General features: G+C 45.2%; 1 long non-coding RNA gene across 2 annotated transcripts in view; it reads left to right on the top strand.

Annotated features, from left to right (window-relative positions):
- LOC128352515 (uncharacterized) overlaps positions 1-26999 on the top strand; it is a 46882-nt gene that overhangs the window by 6425 nt on the left and 13458 nt on the right. The gene's annotated exons all lie outside the window — the stretch shown is intronic.

Raw genomic sequence — 26999 nt, 5'->3', positions numbered from 1 at the left:
GCCTTTAAGGTTTCTCAGTGGTGCATCCATTGCTGTGTAATCGAGTCCATCCACCTTGCTGCTGGTCGTCCTCTTTTCTTTCCTTCAACTTTCCCCAGCATTATGGACACCTCAAAGGATCTGGGTCTTCGCAAAATGTGTTTGAAGTATGATAGTTTGAGCCTGGTCATTTGTGCCTCGAGTGAAAACTCTGGATTGATTTGTTCTGTGATCAATTTGTTTGTTTTCCTGGCTGTCCATGGTATCCTAAGTATACTTAGGATAGTCTAAAGTTCTGCTTGGACGGCCAGGTGAATGTAGTTAGGGATCCTGTTGGAAATGCATAGTTATAACATCTGACTAGATATGAAATTATATATTTATTTTTATTTATCCTTTTAAAAAGGGAGGGGGAACTTTCATCCAAATTATTCAGTCTTATGTGGCCCTGTCCTGTCCAGATATATTCAGTAAGGACATACAGAATGGCGACCTTAACATGTAGTTTTTTTTGGAAGTCACATTGCCACTTGTGTAATGGGGCTTAGGAGAGCTCGAGTAAACATCCTATGCATGTTTATTCCGAAGACAATCCCACCGTGTTCAATGGGATTCACTCCCACGTAAGTGTGCCCTAGGACTGGAGCCTTAGTTCCACACCTGGTTTGACGATGGAGTCGTCAAGCTTGCTGCCAGGGGTGTGTGTAGCGAAATCCAAGTCGCCTGATGAGCAAGTGAAGTCGGTTTTGTGTGTTTGACTCACAGAAGAGGCAGGCAGGCGTTTCCGAGCGGGCTTGCTTACTCTCAAGTCTGGATTTCATTCATTGCTCGAACATTATTTGAACAAACTTTTTGGGTGGGGGTTCTCTTTCGAAAGCAAAACCGCAAGGCTTGACTTTCTTCCTAGAGAGTGGGGAATAAGGGAAGGATACAGTTCTGCTTATTATTCTAGCATTTGATCGCAGTTTGGTACCAGAGCCAGCCAGAGAAGACAGCGCATTCTTGAGGACTCCAAAGAGCCAGAGATTCCCAGATAAAACTCCCCGGCGAATTTCATTCATAATCTCGCTAATCGCTGTTATTTTACTTGGCAGGTTGGCGCTCCGTACTCTTGCCGGGGAAATTTAATCCAAACGGTTCAGCTCTCTCTCAGAAAGGTTATTTTGGTCATCTTCGGTGGGGAAAAGAATCTCTCCCCAGAGATAATTATGATGCAATCCTACGCACTCTTCCTTCGGAGTAAACCCCACTGAACTCAGTGGGATTTACTTCTGAGTAAACACAAAGAGACTGGAGCCTCTTTTCCTCTCTGCAGTCAGAATTTCTGTATTGTTTACTCGGAAGTTAGTCCCAGTGTGTTCAATGGAAACCCCCCCCCATGCATGAAATAGCAGCTTTGGTTGGTGGGTGTGGTGGGTGTTGAAGGGTTAATATTTGTGCCCTGTATTTTGAAAACTGAACTTTTCTCAAGAGTCACAATATTTATCCTGTCTGGGAAGGGGAAACGCTAAGGAATCCAAAGCCTAATAAAATAAAATAAATAAATAAATAAATAAATAAAATAAAAAAACCTCATTAGTTATTCCGATCTTTTGGGAAAGGACGTCCTCCCTTGGGCATGGGCAGAATTTGAGGATGTGCTAAGGGAAAGAGGGTAAATGAAGGAAGAGAACGTCCAAAACTCAACATACAGCTATGTCCTATGCATGTGTACTCCGATTAAAACCCCGCTGTGGCTTACTCTCTAGGTATGCATAAGACATATCTAGAAGCCCCACCGTACTTCCGATCACACTTGGATCGGATCAGTCTAAGACTGGGACCCACTTGCTTGAGGGGAGTAAGCCATACCGAACTTCATGGTACATTTCCAGCGTGGTGTCGTGGTTAGAGTGCTGGACTAGGACCGGGGAGACCCGAGTTCAAATCCCCATTCTGCCATGATACTAGCTGGGTGACTCTGGGCCAGTCACTTCTCTCTCAGCCTAACCTACTTCACAGGGTTGTGAAAGAGAAACTCAAGTATGTAGTACACCGCTCTGGGCTCCTTGGAGGAAGAGCGGGATATAAATGCAATAATAATAATAATTTCCTAATAATAAACTGCTGCATGTCTACTAAACATGCAATAGAATGGGGCTGCAAGTTTTACATTCTTTCTGAGAGAGCCCTTGATCTCAGTACATAGTAGGTTGAATCCCAAGCACTCTCGTTAGAGAGTACCTTTTATGGAACTTACTTGTTAGTATAAACGCGTTTGGGCAACTCCGATTTCGGGGTCGAAATTCTATCCCCACGTGTTAGCTGTTGAATCCTGGCGTTCAGAAGGGATGCTGGGGTTGAGCTCTGACTCACCATTGATTTGACCTTATATGAAGTGTAGGGCTTAGACAATTTTCCTTCTTTTATAACTCAAACAAAAACACACCTCCCCCAACAAACACTAAGCAAACTTTGGGAAAGTAACTTTTAAGTCTCTATTTTTGTGCCATCAGGAGTCTTAACATGGTGTTTACTGCGGAGTCGAATTGTTTATAGAAGTTAGGGCACAGGAGCGGGAGAGAGGACTAGTTTAAGGCCCTAGTCTAGAAGAGCCGAGCCGCGATCCACAAGCAGGTTAAACAAAATTGCGGCTGTTTCAATGTGGATCGGGTCGAAAACTTTCCGAAGACTGGTCTGGGAGGAGCGACGTCAAGCTGCGCATGTGCATTTGTAATACTAAAGCGAAGGCGTGTTCCTATACAATCCCAAATAAGGAGGTTTTTGTAGGGGGGCGTGCAGACACCCCGTCATCCCTTGGTAATTGGTCTCTGTCTGTTGATCTTGGAATGTTTGAAAGGGGATGGCTCGGATGTCCTCTCCCACCCTCCAGATTCCTCACAGGCATGGATCCTAATGACCTCGGATGCATTTTGAGTATAGCCAGACTATTTTAAGAAGCCTGTCTTTTAAGTGAAGTGAACAAAAACGTAGGCTGACTTCCTGATCTAGAAAATGTAAGGCGCGTGAGTCCTAGATTCAATTAGAATCTCCGGTATTTTTCCATTGACTTTTGTAGGAGTGGAATTGCATCCCCTTTGCAGTGTTATACTCCAGTGATGTACAGAAATGATACATTTCCAATGATTTGGAAAGAAGCCCCACTGGAATCCAAAGGATGTACTTATAAGTGGGGCTCTCGTCTAAGGAAGGAGCCGGCTCCAAATGTATATTGGGCTAAAAGTCCTCGAAAAACCAAGTATTCTTGAGGCTACCTGCCATAGAATTATATGAACTTACTCCCAAATACATGTGTTTAGGAATCGCAGCTTTAATCCTGCTATTAAGTGTTCATAATTTTTCCTCCCTCTCTCCTCTGACTCTCCCAATCTTGTCTGCTAGGGCAAGATCTCATGGAAACTTCCGTGGAAGTACATTCTATGGATGAGTCGAGCCAAGAAAGGTTGCAATCCTAGGCATACTTACTTGGGAGTAAATTAAATGAAACGGAATGAACTTACTTCTGAGTAAAAGTGCCTAGGACCTGGTCACAGAAGTGGGAATCAGAGTTTGTTCAGATGATCCCAGGTGTTTAAACGGCTTACTCTAGAGGAAGGACAGCGCATGACTATTCTGAATTGAGGAGCCTTCATCTGTATGATGGTTAAAACCAGTGGCGCAGGAGTAGTCCTCTAAAAGTCACTGGCGTTCTTCATGTGCTACTTCCCAGCTCCGCTACCACAGACCCCCGACTCGACTGCACCCTTCTATCAGATTCCCCGACTCCGAAATGCTCTCACTAAATTCCTACTGAATTCCAGTAGGCGTCTTCATAGTGGGGATTTCCAGAGAGGTAACCGTGTTAGTCTATTGCGTTAGAACCAACAGTCTCTGGCATTTTAAAAGATTAGCCCACACTAGAGCCTATTTAATCAAATGCGAGTCGGGCGGCAGCGGTTTGAGGACCTTGTCGAAGGGGCCTCAAAATGATCAGCTCCGAGTGTGTTGTTATTCGGGTCTGCAAAAATCTGACGGAGATTGCATGTCCTCCAGAAAAAGACGACGTCACGACTCTTTTATACATTCTTACCAGTATAACTACTACTACTGTGAGTAAACTACTAGTTGTTAGTACTAGTTGAGCAAAAATTGCTCTATTGTAAGGTCCTATTGGGCACTCATGAGGTCCTATTGGGCACACATTCATGAGACATGAATGATTCCAATGAAATGTGTACTGTCTGGCCGCAGAAATGTCCTCCCTTATACAGGGCTTAGTATGTTATAGTAATCCTTTGCAGAGCATAATGTAGGCAATTCCGGAGCCGATCGCAGCCCTTTGGCTGACCGCTCGACATAGCCACAGCACGGCAACTGACCGGAGATCAAAGTTTGTCTGAAAGCAAACTCCTCCTCCTCCTCGACTTCAGCAAACTCACCCTCCCTGCCTGGAGGCAAAGCAGAACTTGGCCTCCGCAATCCAGAGTCGTTTGTCTTCTCCCCCCACCCCCCGCCTTGGCTCCACCACCTGCGTCACTCGCATCCATTCTTCCTCTCCGCCCTCCTCAGCGAGCCGTGTCAGGTCCATCAACCAGTCAAGCCGAAGCGATCAGACGTAAAATGACAGGAAGCTCGATCCTAAACGCGTCTCAGTTAAGGGGAAAGCAATCCCAGAGAAATGAACTGGACAGAGGTTTTGAATAGCGATATCCGCCCGCGCCCTTCCTCGGAGAAGCTCGGTATGTCACATATGTTTCCCCAGCCTCTCTTTTTATCCTCACAACAGCCCTTTGAGGTAGGCTGAGAGAGAGAGAGAGAGAGACAGACAGACAGAGACTGCCAGTCCCCAGGTCACATAGGCAACTTTGTGACAGAGTGGGGATCCCCCTAGTCTAACACTGGACATCCTAGCCAAGAGAGGGTCAACCTCTACAGCTGCTGTTGGAGTATAGCTTCCATCACCCACAGCCACACGTTTTGGGATGATTGGACTTGTAGTTGTACCCTCAGGTTAGCCATCCCCGAGAGCCAGCGTGGTGTAGTGGTTAGAGTGCTGGACTAGGACCGGGAGACCCGAGTTCAAATCCCCATTCAGCCATGAAACTAGCTGGGTGACTCTGGGCCAGTCACTTCTCTCTCAGCCTAACCTACTTCACAGGGTTATTGTGAAAGATAAACCTAAGTATGTAGGAAGAGCGGGATATAAATTTAATAATAATAATAATAATAATAATAAATCAGGCCTGGTCAATTTAGCCCCCCTCCCAGCTGTTTTTTTTAACTACAACTCCCATAAACCCCAGTAACAGTGGCAAATATCCAGGGATTATGGGAGTTGTAGGCCAACATCTGCAGGAGGGCGAAGTTGAGCAGCCCTGCCCTCAATCAGACATAGTAGGGAAAGTTCCCTTGCCTTTGAACCCAGTGGGACTTACTCCCAAGTAAAAATGCAGAGGCTGGGGCCGCATGTCGCGTTTGTCAGTCATTCCATTGGGATGCTCAGCCCATTAAGAACAACATGGTTATTTTCTCTTCATTCATTCATTCATTCATTCGATTTCTATATCGCCCTTCCAAAAATGGCTAAGGGTGGTTTACACGGAGAAATAACAAACAAATAAGATGGACCCCTGTCCCCAAAGGGCTCACAATCTAAAAAGAAACATAAGATAGACACCAACAACAGTCACTGGAAGTACTGTGCTGGGCCAGTTACTCTCCCTCTGCTAAATAAAGAGAATCACCACGTTATCTCTTGGATTGAGTCTAAATGCATTTATTTTGAAAAATGTGTTATTAGGGTTACAGTGCTATGCACACTTTCCTAAGAGCGAGCCCCATTGAATATGCACAGAATCCGGCGGCACAATTTCAGATATATCTATATATCTCATCTATCCCACAAGTGAGAAATACATCTCAGCTGAATTCAAGACAGCACGCAACGCATATCGAATAAATGCTCTAATCCTAAAGACATGGTTTAAAGTTACTTTCACTGAAATCAATTGAATTTACCTCCGAGAAGAGCTGGTTGGAATCGGATCGTCTTTACATTGTAGTTTTACTTTGTATTAGAGTTCCGTAGACTTTCGTGAGACCTGCGCCTTTAATGCCTCTCACAGAAGATCCCATCAGCACCGTGTTAATCAAAGCAGAATAACTACCACTTTTGCTCTGTACTTTTGCAGTCCATAACGGGAATGAAAACCAGCCTGCCACTTCGGTGCGTTGCTTGAGCACAGGTTCCACAATTGCCTGAAAGAACCTGATCCGTGTTTAGTGGTCTTGTGCATTCACCTAAGTCCATCTATCTAGGTTCGTGTGTCTGTGCCATTGATGCCAATGGGGACAAACCATGTTAACTCAAAATATTCTGCTCTAGCTGTTTGTTTGTTTTAAAAATAATTATTCATCACTTTTTATGGAGACCAGGTGTAATACTGGAAGATCTTCAAATCGCACCTAATTTAAGAGCCCAGTGAGTAGCTTCAGGCAGTCGCTATGATTTTAGTCCTCTTCCTAATCTATAATATGGGAACAATCCTGACCTACTTTACAGAGTTGTTGGGAGGTTTTCTGAGACAGGACACCGAATTACTTTGAAGTCTCAAAGTGCTAAATTTAATTAGTACAATTTACTTTGTGTCTCATTTATAACAACCCTGCGAGGCAAGTCTCTGACATTTCCCTTTTACAGGGTGAGAAAAGAGGCTGAGACGGTGTTTTGCCCCTGGCCAAGTACTGCGATCCTAGGGCCGCTTGCAGAGAAAGAAGTCCTATTGAGATGCGTAGGAATGACTTCTGAGAAGACATTTGTAGGATCGCACTAGAAAACTACAGCCCTAGTCATATTTACCTGGAAGTAAGCGCCACTGGATGTGCCTCCGGGCAGAGGTACATGGGAAGAGGTTGCACATTTCACACATGAACCTGGGAATTCAGTGTCCAAGTTCTGTGTAAGGATGACAAAGGCCCTTTCCGCAGATCTCAAAGGACTTGCGGCCGATCGAAGTTACTCGGTGGCGACGGAAAAAGGATTGGCACTCTGCACACACTCTAGGGAGCGCTTTTCAGAGTTAAAATGGCACGTGTTCTTCTGCAGAACGTGTTCTTCTCCAGATCCAAACTGGCGCTTGTTCTTCTGTTTAACTAGTTTAACAGATGTGTGTTGATTATTAATAGTCATAGTAATCCTGGTTTAAACACAGTCCTGCAGCTGCGCCTTCTGATGTCAAACTGGTGGTGACTACAGTTAAACTGAGATCAGCATGCGCTGAAACGGACTACAGTCGCCCATCTAAGGATTTCATCTTACGGGGGACCGTCCTTAAAGTTATGTCACCCTTTTCACACCCCGTTGAAGTTTGAAGCCCTCCTCCAGCCCTCTTTTGTCGCCATGTTGCACTCCCTTCTCCCCTTGGTGAGAGAGATCCTAACTTCTGGATCCTGGTACTAGGTCTCTCTCTTACTCCTTACACGTGAACTCCCCACCCCCCCACCCCCGCTTTGATCTCTTCAGAGTTTTCCTTGACCAACCCAGGCTCAAGCACACAAGTTCTCGCGCTGCCGCCCTTCGAGGGGATAACTTCATTCATATATCTTTAAAGCTTCACTGCGCTTTCGAATGCAGATCTGTAAAAATGAATGTTTTCCACTGGTTTGATTAAGATAACATCTGGGATCCTAGGTGGGGGAAATAACACTACTTAACACACAGCTTTCATCTGGAGCAACTTTATTCCCGCCTCTCCGAGCTCAATTATTGTTCTTGCAAAACCTCTTGCAAAAGAGGACTTTAAAGCAAATCTGTCACTGTGTTCTGTATGATAGAGACGATCAGAGGTGCAAAAGGAGTAGCTCCTCACTTAATTGGTTTTGGGGGAGAGAGGAAAGATCCTTTTGTGGGGAACACAGGAACATAGGAAGCTGCCATATACTGGGTCAGACCCTAGTAGGTCCGTCTAGCTCAGTATTGTCTACACAGACTGGCAGCAGCTTCTCCAAGGTTGCAGGCAGGAATCTCTCTCAGCCCTATCTTGGAGAAGCCAGGGAGGGAACTTGGAACCTAGATGCTCTTCCCAGAGGGCTCCATCCCCTAAGGGGAATATCTTCCAGTGCTCACACATCAAGTCTCCCATTCATATGCAACCAGGGCAGACCCTGCTTACCTAAGGGGGCAAGTCATGCTCTCTACCATAAGACCAGCTCTCCTCTCCAAACTTTATCCAAGAAAATATGTTTTGGGGAGTTTAGTAGAATGGGGGTGGGGGACACTTTAAATGCCTTATGGGGAATCCTCATGCCTGCAAAGGATACTAAGAGAAAGAAAAAGCACACAGTTGGAAGTATTGCAGTTCTTCAGTTAAGCATGTGTGTCTGGAGAATAACACCACTTCCCCTCAAATTCCCTGCCGAATAGGTTTAGGTTTATGGTGAAAACTGCCCGGCATCCCTAAAAACTCATGTACCTCAGAGCTCAGAGTTTGGTCTATTAAAAAGCACCTAAAGCCAAAAAGCACAGCTGAAGCGCTGCTGTCCCGCAACATCTAGAGGGTTTACTTAGAGTGCGGACTAATCTGGACATTTAAAATAAAACAAACATATTATCTGAACATGTGCAAAGTGTTCCTTCCATCTAGGTAACCATGCCTGCAGTTAAGGACCAGGCTTTCCAGAGTCCAAATGAACGCTCTACTGACCAGGATGAATAGCTCGATGTTTACTCGGGAGTAGGCTCAACGGAGTTCAGTGAGGCTGTACCCTAGGTTAGAGTGCATAGGATTGCAGCCTCACCTGGATACTACTATGATACCAGGCAGAGGTGCACCTAGGTAATTTTGGAGCCTGGACCTAAAGCCCTTTGGAGGCCCCCCCCCCAAGTTAAGCATCATTTTTTAAACAGGTAGGTAGATTCCTGAGGGCACAAACCACACCACCCAGGAAAGAGTAAAGTGGATTTGCCCCCACCCCCAGGGGGTATGGAGGGCCTGGATTTTGCCCCAAGTCTAGGAGGTAAGAGCACCTGATTCTAGGGCAGGGATGTAGTTAGAGGAGAGGGGGCCTTGTTCACCCGTCTCCCTCTGGTCTCTCTGAATGAGGGAGATAATGAATAAAATAAGAAGGACCTGGGGGACCGGGTTCTTTGAACCCATCTGCTCAATTATAGCCACACCCCTGTACCAGGGCTAATTAATTTCTAATTTGTTTTTTTAACATTTATATCCCGCTCTTCCTCCAAGCAGCCCAGAGCGGTGTACTACATACTTGAGTTTCTCCTCACAACAACCCTGTGAAGTAGGTTAGGCTGAGAGAGAAGTGACTGGCCCAGAGCCACTCAGGTAGTATCATGGCTGAATGGGGATTTGAACTCGGGTCTCCCGGTCCTAGTCCAGCACTCTAACCACTACACCACGCTAAGGAATAGAACATGTGAAGCAATACTGCAGACAGATTCTGAGCATGTACAGAAGATGTATACAGAGTATGTACAGAAGATGATACTAGCTGGGTGACTCTGGGCCAGTCAGTTCTCTCTCAGCCTAACTTACTTCACAGGGTTGTTGTGAAGAGAAACTTAAGTATGCAGTACACGGCTCTGGGCTCCTTCGAGGAAGAGCGGTTTATAAAATGTAAAATAAAATAAAATAATAACAATGAATAAATAATACATTTCTTGCCACCAAGGAATTACTGCTCACCGTCAATAACAGAGAGCATTAATACTACAGACTAGCTTTCAGAGAAGGCTTGAGTCTCGGGGCTTGGCTTTTGGGAACGGACTCACGAGAAGATCCAGGATACTGGTTCCCATTTTCTTTTGTTCTCTCTCTGGCCGTCTTAGCGTCAACTTTAATCCCTGTGATCTGAAGAACTGCAAGGGCTGAAGTGGTTTTGTGAGGAGTTAATAAATGAGGTGGAATGAGTCATTCGGCTGCTGCTGCTAGACCTTGTAGTCTTTGAGTTGTCTATTAGACTTCAAACGGACTTATTTGTAAGACTAATCGGAAGCAACTGGAGGAGGAAACATCATCACAGCACACAAGCCAGACTGCTTTCAATTGCACCAGGAGTCGCACTTACACTGACAGCACTTTCACTCGCCATTGACTTTTGAGCCATCCAGAACAACAACCTCAGAGGAAGCGGCTCAAGCTAAGGTAGCTCAGCTAAGGTAGTGAAGGTAAAGCTGCCTTCTTCACAGCAGAACCCGAATCGTGTTTACTCAGACAGAAGTTTCATTGAATCCAATGGGGGTCCAATACTCGCTAATCAGTGTTATTTAGGATTCAAGCCCGTGTCCTAACGCAATCCCCTGGTCCTAAACAAATTTACTTGGAAACAAGTCCCAATGAATCCCAGGGAACCTGTTAAGCCACTTGTTTGACAAATCCATGGAAATAAATGGGATTCACTTCCAGCAACTGTTTTGAGGAGGAGGTGATCGCGCCTTTCCGTCAGCAAACAGTCTCGCTGAAGTGCGGGTTTTTAAACTAGTTTATTCCAAGACAAGTGCTTTGGAGTTAAATGGACTTGTCCTTATTCCCTAATAAATGCGTTTGGGGTTGTAGCTTGAGGTACCTTCGTACTGGGCCCTAGACAACACATAGCTTCTCAATTCACAATCCGCAATCTGGGCTTGATGGGCTCGAATTTTAAAGCAGATGGAAGTCCGTCTCAGCCACAGCCAAAGCACTTGCTTTGAAAGCCGGACTGATTTGAACAGGCTTCCGCTTTACATGATCAGGATCAGCGTGTTAGAAATGATGCTTCAGGTGGACGGATGTTTGTACACATAAAGGCTACATGACAGCTAATATTCTTCAGTAGCGGTGTGGCCAAAACTGGCTGATCCGGTTTGGTTCCAGTCTGAACTGGACTGGGCTCCCCGTTTTTGTTTTGCCCCCCATAAGTTTTGCCCCCCATGGAACCCTCCCAGTTTAGTTGGGGTGGGGGTTCGCTAATGTTTTGTTGGGGAATTTGTTTTTTTTAAGTACTTACCCCCATGGGGGGGGGGGCTTCTCTGAGGTTCCCCCTCCCCTTGGCCGGCCTTCCTCATGCCAAAAATTGCCTGGTTCCGGCGTTCTTTGGCCCTTTTCAGGCCTTTCCCCATTTTGGAGGCCGCTGTGCATACAGAATGGGCCTCTGCCTGGCCCACTGAATGCCATGAATGTCTGAACCAGGTGATTTTTTGCAAGAGGAAGGCTGGTGGGGTGGGAAGGTGGGACCTTCATGACCTCCGTGCACTCTCCTTGGCCTTAGAGAAGCCCCTGCTGGAGGAAGAAAGTACTTTTTTAAAATCTACAAAACGCTCATGAACACCCCCATGTGTGTTTCGGTCTGGGGTCAGACTGAACAGGGCATGGTTTGGTTCAACCCAAACTGTTCGACATTGACCCAGTTTGACACTGAACCCGTTTGCACATCCCTAGTTCATGGTCCACATGTTGATTTTCACCTCTTCTCTGTGGTCTCTGGACAAACAGGCTGATATCACAGTCTAAGGAAGCTTACATTCTATCATCTCTGTCATTAGTGCAAAACTCTGTTCTCTCTCTTTGGCTTAGTTTCAATGAGGTAATAAACTTGTGTCTGGGTTACCACTTCAGATGGTAAATGCTCTGCCATAAAAATTCCAGGACTTTGGAAACTGTTGTTGAAAAGCGATATATAAATATTTGTAGTAGTAGCTTTCTCTGTAGAAGGAGTTCTTTTATAGAGATATATATTTTGAGCTCTTCTCTGCAATCTGAAATGGTTCAGTCCAGACATAAGTCAAGCTCAGTAAGAACTAGCCCTTTCTCCAATTTTCTGAAGTCTGAGAAGTCCCAGTGGTGTAGGGCTGCAAGGACAGGCAGGGACTATAGTCCTGGTACCCACCCCCCAGCAAGAGGTTGCTGGTTTGAATCCCTGCTGGTATGTTTCCCAGATTATGGGAAACACCTATCTATATTGGGCAGCAGCAATATAGGAAGATGCTGAAAGGCATCATCTCATACTGTGTGGGAGGAGGCAATGGTAACCTCCTCCTTTATTCTGCCAAAGAAAACCACAGGGCTCTGTGGTCTCCAGGAGTCGACACCCACCCGACATAACTTTACCTTTAGGGGTCTCAGTAGGGAAGCAAAGCCTTTGGCTTTCTGCATGGAAATAATGTGATACTCTTCCAACTATTCCAACCGTTTATTACCATTCTTCCTGTCTTAGGAACATAGGAAGCTGCCTTATACTGACTGAGACCATTGGTTCATCTAGCTCAGTATTGTCTACACTGACTGGCAGTGGCTTCCCATGATTTCAGGCAGGAATCTTTTCTACCTGGAGATGCTGCCAGGGATTGAACCTGAGACTGTCACTATGCAAGTGCGACAGTGGACTAGTGTCAGGACCTTCTAAGATGAATGACAGGGAATGCCCACTGAAATGCATGGGTCCCTCTCAGATGGCCATGGGAGGCACTGAATTTCTGAATGGCCAACAGTCCACCCCAAGAGTCTACATGATCCTTGACCTTGTGCAACAGAAAACCCCAAATTATTGCATCTAAGTGAGGGGTTCAGCCATTGGAAACAGTGTGGCTGTCATTTTGGATGTGGCTATGGGGGCTGTCAGGGAGAGTGCCTGCACTTCTGAATCTGGCATTACTTCACTGAGCAGTCCAATAGGTATGCAGAAGCAATGCACAGCTGGTGATCATGTGTGGTCTGAAAGTCAAAGGTCAAAAAGGTAAAAGTGAGCTGTATCATCAGACAGGGAAGACAAGCAGAAGGTTGGGCTGGGGCAGGAGTACCATAAGCAAGCACATCTAAAACTTTCCCGAGAAGTACGATGCTCTCATAATGTTTCCAAGCTGGGGATATTTTTAAACAGAGGCGCTCTTACCCCTGGACTTTGGGGCCTCCAAATCCTCTTTAGTCTGTCCTGGGTGGTGTGGTTTGTGCCCTCAAGAACCTATGTGTTTTTTTTTTTAAAAGATGCTTAACTTGCAGCGGGGTGGTGGTGGTGCTCCAAAGTCCTTTAGGTCCAGGCTTCAAAATCACCTACATGCACCTCTGTTTTTAAAACAAGCAAACATTCTTCTGGAGCTCAGTTCTGTACAGGAGATCTGTCTTGGAAGGAAGCTTTGCTCCTGAATTCTAATTGTGTGAGGGCAGGGAACAGTTCCTGAGTGATGAAGAAAAAGCACTCTGTATATGCTAAGAGTACTGTATGCATAAAAAAAATAATACACAGGGTATGGCCACTGATGGAAGCCCAACTAAACCAGCATGGCTGAAGGGAGTGTGTACACATGCAGGACCAACACCAACAGTACATACAAGATTACCCCCCCCCACTGACATAACAGGTGATGGTCTGCACTCTGCCCAACCGAAATGACACCCTTTGTGTCTACCTTACAAGATCACTGCAGTATTGCAGAGAAATTGTGGCTTCTATATCCCATTTTCTCCCCAGAATGCTTCGCCTGCAAAAAGCAAAATCAAGTCAAACCTAAATCGGCAGTAGCCAAGGTTTATCCCACCGGATCTTGAGAAATACAAGAGCAAACAAATACTGCTTGATTGCTGAGGGGTGGCTCTTTTGTCATGCTCTGTCTGTGCACATATGCATGTCTGAGTATGTGTCTGTCCACTGGAGCTTTTCTCCTCTTAGCCATTTCTTCTTGGGTTTGGTAAGTGACTGTAATTATATGTTTCTATGAAAAACACACACACACACACAAAGTGGCGTCAAATAATTTAAAGCAGTTCAAGTGGAAGGTCTGTCAATTCTGTAAGTAAATGATCCTATGTTTATTCAGATGTTTCTCCCCATAATTGTTGTCTGGAGGGAAAAGCTCACAGGCTAAACCCCAGTCAGTCTCCGAGGCTTAGAAGGAGACGTTGATTTGGGACTGATTTATTGAAACAGGGTGAAGATGAGGGGGTGGGAGGTGGCGGTGGGGTGGGGTGGGGCCGGGCCGGGACTTTCCTTTCAAATGGGCTTAAGCAATAAATAGGGCCTTTGCCAAAAGGAGTGGGGGAGTGGTGGTGGTGGGGGGGGAGAGAGAGCAAGAGATCTGCAGTCCTATAGAACTGGCTCCAAACTGATCTGCCACTGGTTCATTGTTTGAACAGGTTGAAAGTCTGATAATGAGGTTTTTATGAATCCTGAACAAATACTCTTCCTTCAAACCTGATTATACAATGCGGAGTAGGAAAAAAGGGCATAGGGACTAAATGGGAGGAGGTTGTTGTAGGACTGATGTGCTCCCCTCCACAATGGGTGTGGTGCTTACATGCATGCATACCTGTCCATAATTTATAAATTATATTGAATGCCTTTGCTGAGTGTGTTGGGGAGAGGCAAGTTAAATTATGTCTCCCCTTTTCTCTACTTATAAAACTAGGGGTCACTCAGTGAAACAGACAAAGGGGAATTCTTCTACACGCAATGCACTTTACACAATGCACTTAATTACGCTTGCAGAATTCCTGTGCCACGAGATGTGGTGATGGACACTGTCTTAGCAGGCTTTGAAAGGGAATTGGATGAATTTATGGAGGACAGGTAGAATTATTTGCATGACAGATAAATGGAACCTCCATTTTCAGAAGCAGTGGATTGACATGCTGGACTAGATGGGCCTTTGATCTGATTAGATCTGGCAGGCCTTTTATTGGATTGAAATGTACCAGTGACATTGTAACTGACAGCAATGCTCAACTCATATGCTTCTGACCACCTATTACTCTGTGTCACCAGCCATGCCAGATAAGAATGGAAGTGGCTTGAAACATATGGCACTTCCAGATGGGCTGCTTGTCATGCCAGCCAGCTGCTGCTTTTCCACTTGCAGTTACATGTGGAACTGCTGTGTTCCTTCCACACCACAGCAGATAAATTGGCCAACATCACAAAAGGTAACCTCATCATTTCTGACCCACTGAGGCTGCTGCACATGTGAAAGTTAGCACCGGAAGTGTTGTGGAAGCAAGCAACAGTGCAACTACTTAAAACAGGACATGGAGAGGAGAGCTGGTCTTGTGGTAGCAAGCATGACTTGTCCCCATAGCTAAGCAGGGTCTGCCCTGGTTGCATATGAATGGGACTTGATGTGTGAGCACTGCAAGATATTCCCCTCAGGGGATGAAGCCGCTCTGGGAAGAGCAGAAGGCTTCAAGTTCCCTCCCTGGCTTCTCTAAGATAGGGCTGAGAGAGATTCCTGCCTGCAACCTTGGAGAAGCCACTGCCAGTCTGGGAAGACAATACTGAGCTAGATAGACCAATGGTCTGACTCAGTATATGGCAGTTTCCTATGTTCGGTTCCACAGTGCTATTTCTACTGGAAACCATGGAAGTGGTTTGATGACTGTACACTGTTTTAAGTAGTTGCACAATTGTGCACCTCTGCAACATTGCTGGGGCTGGCTTTCACATGTGCAGAAGCCCCAGTGGGTTGGAAACAGGAACACAGAAGCATAGGAAGATGCCATATACTGAGTCAGAGCATCAGTCCATCTAGCTCAGTATTGTCTGCACAGACTGGCAGCGGCCTCTCCAAGGTTGCAGGCAGGAATCTCTCTGAGCCCTCTTGGAGATGCCACGGAGGGAACTTGAAACTATCTGCTCTTCCCAAAGTGGCTCCATCCCTTAAGGGGAATATTTTACAGTGCTCACACATGTAGTCTCCCATTCATATACAAACAGGGCAGACCCTGTTTAGCAAAGGGAACAAGTTATGCTTGCTACCACAAGACCAGCTCTCCTCCCATGCTGATGTTGTCTTGTGCAACATGTTGGCCCATGTGTTTTGGGGACATGGTTGTCTATCCCTTCTCTCTTTACCCCTCCTGTTTCTGTTGCAGTCTGTTGTTCCTGGACAGCAGTGGTAACAATAGTCCACATGTGTGGCTACTGTGCTGCTGTATCTCAAAAAAAGCTGGATTTTCTACATTAATAAATGTGATGCCTTGTGCATGAAGAAAATACAGCTGGACAACGGATGGGTGAAAATGCTGTGTGAACCCTGCTTAAAGAGTGAGTGAACAAAGCATGACAATCCTAGACTAAACACTCCATCTGGAAGTGCCCTGTGCCTTGTCCTAGTCTGTAATTGCATCACTTGTCAACTTGTGGAGACATTTCACAGGTGGGATGGGAGGAGAACGACTCATCTCCTTCAATCAGCCTCTTCCCCTGACTTTCAAGTATGCTTAATAATCCTTGCTTTAATCTAGAGCTGGCTTGCTCATTTCCTACCCAGCAATAACATACATGCATCAGTGCTGTGCAGTCCTGTACTAGGTAATGTATATAAACATACAGTTATACGCACATTATGATGACATATGTGACACCCCACCCCGCAACCAGTTCTGAGATGTACTGCAGAGTATGTACAACGTATGCATGGAGAGAGAGGAGGTGAGCCAAGTACCTATTGTGCCCCGAGTTTCTTCAGTCTTAAAGGATCATAGGTACACACTACCAGATGATTGGAAAGCTGGTATAAGGGTGCAAAATATATTTACATTTGCTCTCTGTCAAAGAACTCAGATCAAATCAGACTATTTGAAAGGCATAAGCAATAAAGGCGTTGAGGTATTTTGAAGACTACCACATCTATTTTACCACAAGTTTTCATCAGATGGGCAGTTATCCAAGTTAGTGGGCGGACAGACAGACAGACACACATGCACACACACAGAAGAAAGTGGGTGGGGGAGTAAACAGTGGGCCATGGAATGCAAGGGATAAGGATCTGGAGGCCATTCATACAATCAAATACTGTGTTCTTCTACCTGAGTTTGGGAACTGTATGCTCCCAATTTTCAGTTGTATGGAAGCAAAGGTAGAAGTTGTATGGAAGCAAAGGTAGGAGGAAAAGCTGGGTAGAAGTGATTGTGAGATGGAGGTGAGATGGAGGTATTGGTCATTTGGAGAGGGAGTAAGCACGTCAAGGTTTGAGGACAGGGAAGTATTGAAGGCAGAAACTGCAGAGTCTAAGAAGGGTGCAGAGGTGACAGAGGAGATGACAAAGGTTCCAAAGAAAGCCACTGTATCAGACCATATGTATGCAGACCACAGGAGGAGCAGGAAGCAGGATGTGAGGAAAGTGGACTGTATCCAGTGCTAGAGGAGACAAAGGGAAGGGATGATTAGACAGAAGGAATCCCATAACAGAGAGGTTAGAGACAGAGCAATTCTTGGTGGAGACAAATCAAGCGACTACCCCAGGCAGCATGTGACCAAAGCTGGACAACAAAGGTGGAGGCTAGGAGAGAGGAGTTGTGAAGCAATGGAGTCTGAGGGATCATCTATGTGAAATGATTAAGGAGCAAAGCAAGGGTATTATTGGAAAGGAAAAAGGTATGAAATGAAGTTCAAGAGGGAACCAAAAGGGCTATATATAAAACAGCAACATTGAGTTGCAGAAACCCACAGAATACTCTTCCTTTCAAAGAAAGAGAAGCAGTGTGAAGGGGCTGGGCAGAGGCTGAAATGGACAGAATTTGGAAAGAAGGAGGCCAACACTGCCACCACGCCCTTCAGCGTAAATTGAGTGTTAGAAAAAGTGAGAGCGGAAGGAGGGGGCTACAAAAATGATTGTTCTGGGGTGGGGGAGAGAAGGCTTCTGTGAGGGCAAGTCACGGATGGGACGGAGTGAGAAAAGATCCTTCATACCCGAATGTGTACACAGGACTTTTGTGCCTGAGCCTACCCAGGGAAAAGAGATTGTTTGGGTGAAAACTTTGTACAGTGGATGGATTTCTCCCTCCTTTATGTCTGCAAGATGTAAACAAACAGAGCCCAGCACCAACTTGTGTGTATTTTTAATTAAAAGATAAATAACTTCAGAAGATTTCTTTTGGAAGAAGAACTAGCCACCAAGATGGCAGAGCAGAGTGGAAGCATCTCAGTGGTATATTTTGGAGAAAGTATCCAACAAATTCTACTACCGCAAAACATTTGAAAACATTTTCCAGGCAGGTTTGAAGATCAAGTGGGACCATTGCTGTAATCTAGTTTATATTCAATTGCAATAGATGGAAACATGAATCTTGTAATTCTGGCTCATTTCAGAATTCTTCAACCTCAGCCTTCCTTTCAGGAGTACAGATCCAAGAAATGTTATAAAAACAGCAATAACAGAAAATACACATGAATCCTCCAGAGACGCTCAAGTTCCTTATGTTCTGGAATTCATGCCTTACTTCTGTTAACTGTTTGTATACATTCCCACTGCCTCTTCCATCCACTTCAAGCAGCTGATGGAGGAGGATGTTGCCCATGAAAGCTCATGCTGCTGTCAAATCTACATCTCAGTTCTGGATAGAAGTTTTGTTTAATGAAGATACAAGGTAGCCCTGTTATTCTGTTGCATCAAACACAACCAAGAGGTCATTCACACAATCGAAAACTGTGTCCTACCCAGGTTTGGGAGCTGTGTGTACTCCCAATTTTTGATAGTGTGGAAGCAAGGTTAGAGGAAAACCTGGGTAGAAGTGATTGTGTGGAAGCAAGGTTAGATGAAAACCTTTTTCTCCTACCTTGCTTCCACACAATCACTTCTACCCAGGTTTTCCTCTAATCTTGCTTCCACACGATCAAAAATTGGCAGTACACACAGCTCCCAAACCTGGGTAGGACACAGTTTTCGATTGTGTGAATGACCTCCAAGTCTTGCAGCACCTTAAAGACGATCAACTATTGAAGCATAACTGTAAGTACCTCAATAAAGGTGTTAGTCTTTAAGACATATGGCATTGTCACTCCATGCTTTAGGGTGGATGTTAAAGATCACTTAAATTGATTAATTAAAAAGATCCAGCAGATGCCACCCATGCTTTTATTTACACAGGGTGGTTAATGTATTGTTAATGTTTGGCTAATTGCCATTATTTCATCTATGTGTGTGAGAGAGCATTTTTACAGTCTGATGGTAATCACTGTTAGGAACACAGAACATAGAAAGCTGCCATATACCAAGTCAGACCATTGGTCCATCTAGCTCAGTATTGTCTACACAGACTGGCAGCGGCTTCTCCAAGGTTGCAGGTAGGAATCTCTTTCAGCCCTATCTTGGAGAAGCCAGGGAGGGAACTTGAAACCTTCTGCTCTTCCCAGAGCGGCTCCATCCCCTGAGGGGAATATCTTGCAGTGCTCACACATCAAGTCTTCCATTCATCATATGCAACCAGGGCAGACCCTGCTTAGCTAAGGGGACAAGTCATGCTTGCTAACACTCTAGTTCTTACTGTCACAAATATGGATTAAATACCATTGTTCTGAAAGGGATTAGATGAGATGTTTTTACTATTTGGAATATAGGAAGCTGCCTTATAGACAGTTAGACCATTGGAATACTAGAATACTAGCTCAGTATTGTCTTCACAGAGTGGCAGTGGCCTCTCCAAGTTGCAGGCAGGAGTCTCTCTCAGCACTATCTTGGAGATGCTAGGGAGGGAATCTGGGGCTTTCTGCATGCAAGCATGCAGATGCTCTTCTCAGAGTGGCCCTATCCCCTAAGGGGAATATCTTACAGTACTCACATGTAGTCTCCCATTCAAATACAAACCACAGTGGACCCTGCTTAGCAAAGGGGACAATTCATGCTTGCTAGAACAAGACCAGCTCCCCTCCCTATTCTACCCTAGCAATTCGCAGACATATAATTCTAGTGGTGTCTCAAGCATCACTGTTGCTAATTGTTGGGAGAGAAATATGACTGCATTGCAGCAATTATTATTTGCAGAAGTCATAAATACTGCGGCATGCAGCAGATATTAAGGAACCACAGTAGCATCCTATGTACAGCACATTATCTCTGGTGCTGTCAGAATTAATTTCATGGACAGTCAAATCCTACATGGTTTACTCAATAGGAAGGAAGTCTCAGTGATATTGGTGTTTTACTTCCAAGTAACTGTGCATAAGATTATTGCCTAAGGGGAAGGAACCACAACCAGTGCCTCTGATCATCACTAGGGGTAAAGCTTCAGTGGTAAGATTACTGCTGTTAAGTTAGAGCTTCCCTGAGCTATCCTTTGCAAGCAAACACATAACTAATGCTGGGGGCAGGCGGTGGCGGGGACTCAAGACTCTTTCTTTTTTTGATGGTGTATGTGGGACCTTATTGATTTTGTAAATGCTTTTTTAAAAAAAATGTTCCCCCACAAGGGACTCTTCTCTGTCTTGCTTCTTATGGAATGCTTCTTAACAGGCTTCTGTGAATTAAAGGCCAAATCCACAAACAAATTGCACATATGGATTTCATTGTTTCCATAGTTGTTGCATACAACCGAAGAATTACCATTGTATGCTCATTAGGACGGGAGGGGAGGTGTCTGTTACTCTGGGAAGAACAGGACAGAACCTCCTCCCAGAAAATGAATGACTTTCATTCCAACAGCAGCCATCACTAGAAATCATCTGCTTCAGTCATTTAACTGGACAAATGCAAAATGCCAGGAACATACAGAAAATAGAGGCATTCAGTAATTATTAGGAATATTATGATGCAGCCTTGAAAGCTAGCTCTGACCTTTGACATTGTGACTATTCTAGTGCAGGGATTTGCAAGTTCAAAAGAAAACAGAAAAACATGCGTACCCTACACTAATTAAGTGTAGTAATATAGATTTAGTTATTCCTTGGTCTCCCTGCCTCCAACCTAAAAAAGCCACCTGCACTCTCCACAGCCTAGCTCTCACAGTGGGAACTCTACCTTTTGCAAGAGACCTCAGGTGAGAGGTTGGTTAGTGGAGGTTTAGCCTTGCCCCAGAGACTGGCTCAACGCACCATATGTTCTCTGCTGCATCAGTGTTACTTGTAGAGGCTTTGAACCAAGAAAGGAAATGGTCTATTGGACACATCTGTGAGAGCTGCAGGAAAAGAGTTGCCTGCCATGTGGGCTGGCCCTCAGTGGTGTAGTGCTACAAAATGGGCAGGGACACAGGTACTTTTTGCTTTCCAGGGTCTAAGCAGGGACACAAAACCCCTGACGTTCTACATTGGAAATAATGTGCTGCTCTTGCTATTCTAGCTGTTTATTACCAGTCTTCCTGTCCTAGGAATATGGGAAGCTGCCTTATACCAAGTCAGACCATTGCACTATCTAGCTCAGTATTATCTAGTACACTGGCTGCAGCAGTCCGTAGTTTCAGGTCTTTCTCAGCCATTCCTGGAGATGCTGCCAGGTAGGGGTGTGCACAAAACCGGCTGGCCCGGTTTGGTTTGAGTCTGAACTGGACTGGGCCATTTTAGCTCTGCACGCCCTCGCAGCCCCCCAGTTCAGTTCGGTTTTGCGGGGGGTGTTTGTGAAAAATTATTATTTTTTAACTCATCTTCTCCAGGGAGGCTGTGGGGGTTGGTGGTCTCTGGAGGTTTGTTCTCCCCCCACTTTATGTGCCAAATTGCCCATTTCGGGCAGTCTTTGGCTCATTCTGGGTCTCACCCTCATCATGGCAGCCATTTTGGAGACTGTTGCACATGCCCAGTGGGCCTCTGCATGGCCACCCAGGCCACCCAGAGGCCCATTGGGCATTTACGGCGGCCTCCAAAATGGCCATCGCAATGGGGGTGAGGCCTGGAATGGGCCAAAGACTGCCTGAACTGGGCAATTTGATGCATAATGGAGGCCGGCGTGGGGCGGGAGAAACTCCGGAGACCCCCGTGGCCTCACCCCCCCAGAACACCCCCAATGGGGGTGAGTAAAATTTTTTAAAATACATGAATCCCCCCCCCCATGGCTGTGGGGAGGGTGGTTCAGTACAATAGCAGCCTGAACTGGTGGAGGCAGTTTGATATCAGATTGTTGAACTGAACAGGTTTGATATCGAACCTGTTCGCACATCTCTACTGCCAGGGATTGATACTGGGACTAACAGCATGCATGTCCTACAGTGGACTAGTGTCAGGACATCCTAAAATGAATGTCAGGAGTGCCCACTGAAATGCACTGGTCCCTGACAAATGGCCACGGAATGCATTTAATTTCTGAATGGCCAATAGCCACTCAGAAATTCCATGCATGCCTATGGCCTTTTGGAAGGAACCACTTCATTTCCGTGGGCATTCCCTGTCATTCATTCTAGTACATTCCCTAAAGTCTACATGATCCTTGACTTCTTGTAAGAGAACCTTCCCAATTATTGCATTTATCTAAGTGAGGGGTTTGGACATCGGGATGGTGTGTGGCTGTCATGGTAGGTGTGGCTATGGAGGCTGTCATGGAGAGCGTCTGCACTTCTGAATTTTCGACTACATCACTGCTGGCCCTTATCTGACAAATCATATTTGGGGTTTAATTAGCGTATGAGCTACAACTCTTCATGTTATATATACACTATCACTTTGTATATTTGATTCTGTTTCTGGTAGTCATGGTGAAGGGCACTGTAAGCTCAGGGCCCTGACAACCTTGCTCAGACTTCTCCCTTTGGATTCTGAGAACTAAGCACTGCCCACTTATTTGTATGCCTGCACCAATCGCCTTCAGGGCTAGCAGCTTGGTCTTTTGAAAATGAAAATGGGGATTGTTCAGAATGAATTCTTCCTTCAGTGCTCATTTTTGTCCTTCTGAAATGTGAGAGTAGAATAGCAGAACACAGACAACTTTGCTTGTAGATACAGAGGTGTACATTAAAGAATATGAGTAGGATTAGGCATGACTTTAATGTCTACTAATGAGGTGCACTGTTCAATTGGAAGCTCTGTCCTCCTGACTCATTGGTTTCTGAGCCTTTAGCAGTTATTTCCTGGGGGTGTTCAAGGTTTTCTATTGAGCCTGGAAGGATAGAAACTTGTCTTGCAATAATTAAAAGGTACAGTGAGGTTCTTAGGAACCTGGTAATTTGAAGGGCAATGCTATTTTGCACACTTTAGGGCAGTGTAGATGTTTAAATGTACACTGTGGTATAAATCTGGCCCCAGATCTATTCAAATGCTGACAAATCTATTCTCCCATCTTCTTATGTAGGTATGATCTTGAGGGCTGGAATGCCACAAGGCTGAAGTAAATGGTATTGTGCAAGAGTATTAAAAAGAATATTGTCACAGACCAAGGATACATAGCAGGAAGGAGGATCGTTGAGCTATTCAGATTTTGGATCTGTAAGATTTTGGATCTGGGTTATCCCCAGGGGATAAGCCTCTTCGGACGTACAACTCTTGAGATACTGGAAGAATGTCATAGCCCCAAGAAACATCGCTACACTGACTTCTTTCTTTATTCAGTCATAAACATTGGATTGGATAAGGTTTGTTTCTGCTCATTCAAACAATATTGTATGCTGCACATACAATGTCTGTATGTTTGAGCTTCCCCTAAAGAGACCTCTGTTATTTGACCTCGGCACTGCCCATCAAGAGTGTCTGAAGTAATAATTCGTAGGGTGGGGAACAGTGACTGGTGAATTTTTGAGTTGGTGGGATTGTAGTTGGGTAAGGGTTGCATGTGCAGTGTGTACCTTATACTGTCTGCATGCACAGCATATGCCATTTCAGCACATCTGTGCATTTTTCTTATGCCTGTGCATGCTCTTGGACACATCAGCCTCCAGCCAGTGATTAATGACAGCCTACCCCACTTCAGGGACCATATCTATCAAATCACTAGCTGTGTTGGCATTACCTGGGATTTTGCAGGCAGGAAAGTGCCTATGCACATATACAGAGTGCATGGATGTGCAGATATAAGTCTATGTTCACTGAAATGTATAAATGCGTCTATACCTATTGTATTTATATTTATATTTATATTTATATTTATTCAATTTCTATACCACCCTTCCAAAAATGGCTCAGGGAGGTTTAGCAATAGCAATAGCAATAGCACTTACATTTATATACCGCTCTATAGCCGGAGCTCTCTAAGCGGTTTACAATGATTTAGCATATTGCCCCCAACATTCTGGGTACTCAGTTTACACAGAGAAATAATAAATAAAGAAAAATTATTCCTTATAAGCATACTACTTTTATTGATTCATAAGGGAAAGGGGGCTGGTGGGAAAAAAAATGTTTAAAAATGTGACTGAAGATGTAAGTCATTGTAATTGTATTGTCCTGATATTTGGTTGAATTAAAAGTGAATTAAAAAATAATAGAGCATATGGGAAAATATTAGGATGTGAAGAAGGAGGGCTTTTAAAACTCCATATCCAATGAGAGAGAGAGAGAGAGAGAACATTCCTTTGACACCCCCCCCCAATCACCAGGAATAATATTTACCCAAACACAGTGATATTCCTATGTAGCACCCCCTCTGCTGCACAGTAGCATCTTAGTATGAACTAGTAGGATAACTAGATGTATGGATTATTGCCCAGTCCAGCTCAGCCCAGACTCTGGTAGCCCACTTACCTTGCTGGGCAGGGCAATAATGCATACATCTATGGATTACTGTTGTGACCTGTGTGGGTGAGGAGTACTGGTCCCATGGCAAGGCTTCACCCATGAGAGCAAGGCTTGGTCAAGAGGACAAGGTCATGCACCAAAGAGTCAGATCTATTGAGAAGTAAGCATGAAATGAAGTCAGCAAGCCAAGGTCAAGAGCTGGTAAGTCAGGTTAACAAAAGAGCAAACATGGGTCAAGGTCAAACAAGCCAGCGTGGTGTAGTGGTTAGAGTGCTGGACTAGGACCGGGGAGACCCGAGTTCAAATCCCCATTGAGCCATGAAACTAGCTGGGTGACTCTGGGCCAGTCACTTCTCTCTCAGCCTAACCTACTTCACAGGGTTGTTGTGAAAGAGAAACTCAAGTATGTAGTATACCGCTCTGGGCTCCTTGGAGGAAGAGCGGGATATAAATGTAATAATAATAATAATAATAATAATAATAATAATAGCCGGTAAATCAGGTCTATGCAGGAGAAGTGTGAGTCACAGCCCAAGCATGAGCCAGGGTCGAGACTTGAGAGCCAGTAGGTTAAGTACATGCAGGAACAGATGTGAGACAATGAGGCGGGTCTCACGATCAAGGAGACCCGCCTCCATAGGGTTTGCGGGGAGAGCGGGTAAAGCCCACTCTCCCCGCAGACGAGCAGGGCGGCAGCCTTGGGCAGCTGGATTGGCCGCCCCCACGACTGCTGGCTCCATTAAGGAGCCGGCAGGGGCTGGGAGGATCGGGGGCCGCGCAGCCCCTGGAAGCTCCAGTATGCCCTGCGTGAACGCAGGGCATACTGGAGAGACCCCCGAGCTGGGAGGCTACTTTTAAGCCTGCCGGTTGGGGGTCTACTCATGAGTTGCTGTGGCACGGAGTTGAGCCATGCCAACTCACGATTAGAAAAACCAGGCTCGCGGAATGTTCGCTTCGCAAACCCGGTTTAAGGGGAGGGGAAGTTTGGCGGGTTAACCACCTGGAAGCCACCGGGCTCACCTGCAGGCCCAGTGGCTCCCACGTTCAGGCGAAATTGGGCTAGGCTCCCCTAGCCCGATTTCACCTGATCGTGGGAATAGCCTCAAGGTCAAACAAGCAAAGGTCAAGCCAATAACTTAGGTCTACTTGGGAGCAAGGCAAAGGCTTATATAACAATGTTGTTTCAGCAATGTCTTGAAGCAGTCTCAGCCCTTTTGAAGGCGAAGTGGGGCATGGCCATGCCTCCTGGTTTGGAGGACTGGAGAACTTAAAGGGCCCTTGCCCTATTCTGCAGATGCCCGCTGTAGAAGGTTGGCGAGTCTCCAGCTTGGCTGGTTGATCATTTGTGGAATCCTCTGAGTTGAGGTTATAGGTAAGGGTGCCTCCTTTGGTTGTAGTGAGGTGGGTGGATCTGGCACAGCTGGGACTTACCATCCCAGGTCATCTCAGCACCCAGGGTCATGACAGTGGTCTACTATATTACCTAGTGCTGTGGTTCCCAACCTGGGTTCCTCCAGATGTAGTTGAGCAACATCTGGAGGAACCCAGGTTGGGAACCACTGATCTAGTATTATACATTTTACAATTAGTCTGTAACAAACAGGTTGAGTTTGTCCATTTAACAACTCTGTTGTTGTCCAGTCACAATTCTCAGCAGATGGATCCCTTGAGTCTGATTTATTTATTTGAGTTAGATATAATTTTAACCAAATTATTTTGAATTAAAACTTATTTAAATAATTTAGAGCAATTAAAAAATCATTAAAAAACAAACAAATGATTTGTATCCACCTGGCCATATGATGAGACCCCAGAATCCATCACCTCTCATTCCACCTATTACCACCCTTTCATTCTACCTCAATAGCAGTTAATGCTTTGAACACCACTTTAGGCCTCCTGCTGACTAATTGGATGTGTGTGTGCTAGAGCTGCCTAATTAACACACATTAATTTTTTTTTGGTAAATTTAAAATTCTAGAGTAGCAAATGCTCTCTCTTGCATGGGTCCCCCCCCCCCGAAGAAACTCATGCTGTCTAAACATATTTTATGGCCAGCTTCCAGCTTCAAACCAGATCTCTTTAGCCTGCTTCACATGTCGTTTTATTACATAAAATCAATCTCTGTGTAGGACAATGTGTATTCTGTATGGCATGAGTGCTGCTTTTGATGCAAGCCAGGCAGTCGCTGCACACAGTGACTTGCTGCATTAAACACTGTAAGCATGTGTGCGGCATATGTGTGCTACATATGATAAGTAACAATGTAGAGGGTTTTCCTACGTAAAGAGTATTCCTACACAGAAATGCATGAAGCATCCCACTCCTCTGAATCTGACTTATGGGATGGACTTTGGACTTAATGAGTAATAACTCTGGCTTTGACTTGCTCAACAATGCTCAGTCCTGGCATGTACTGACTCTGAGTTCTTGCTAGAGCTGGTGGTTGCCATTCTTCTTGCCCTAAATCCTGCTTGGACTTTGGGATGATTCATTCAATGACAGTGAGATGACAGAGCCACATTGCATCTGATTTTATTTTCTGTGTGTGTGACCAAGCTTATGAATTTTCCATGTATTTGGCACTGGTCTAGTGGGGTGGCTCATCATAATATGAAGAAAACCTTGAACTATAGTCTGAACTGCTGACAAGTGTGAATGACATATAGGATTGTTCACAAGATTGATTACACACT

This window comes from Hemicordylus capensis, chromosome 3 (assembly GCF_027244095.1).
Source record: "Hemicordylus capensis ecotype Gifberg chromosome 3, rHemCap1.1.pri, whole genome shotgun sequence".
Taxonomy (NCBI): domain Eukaryota; kingdom Metazoa; phylum Chordata; class Lepidosauria; order Squamata; family Cordylidae; genus Hemicordylus; species Hemicordylus capensis.
Note: the sequence above shows the minus strand (reverse complement) of the source record. Positions and strands in the feature narration are given on the sequence as shown.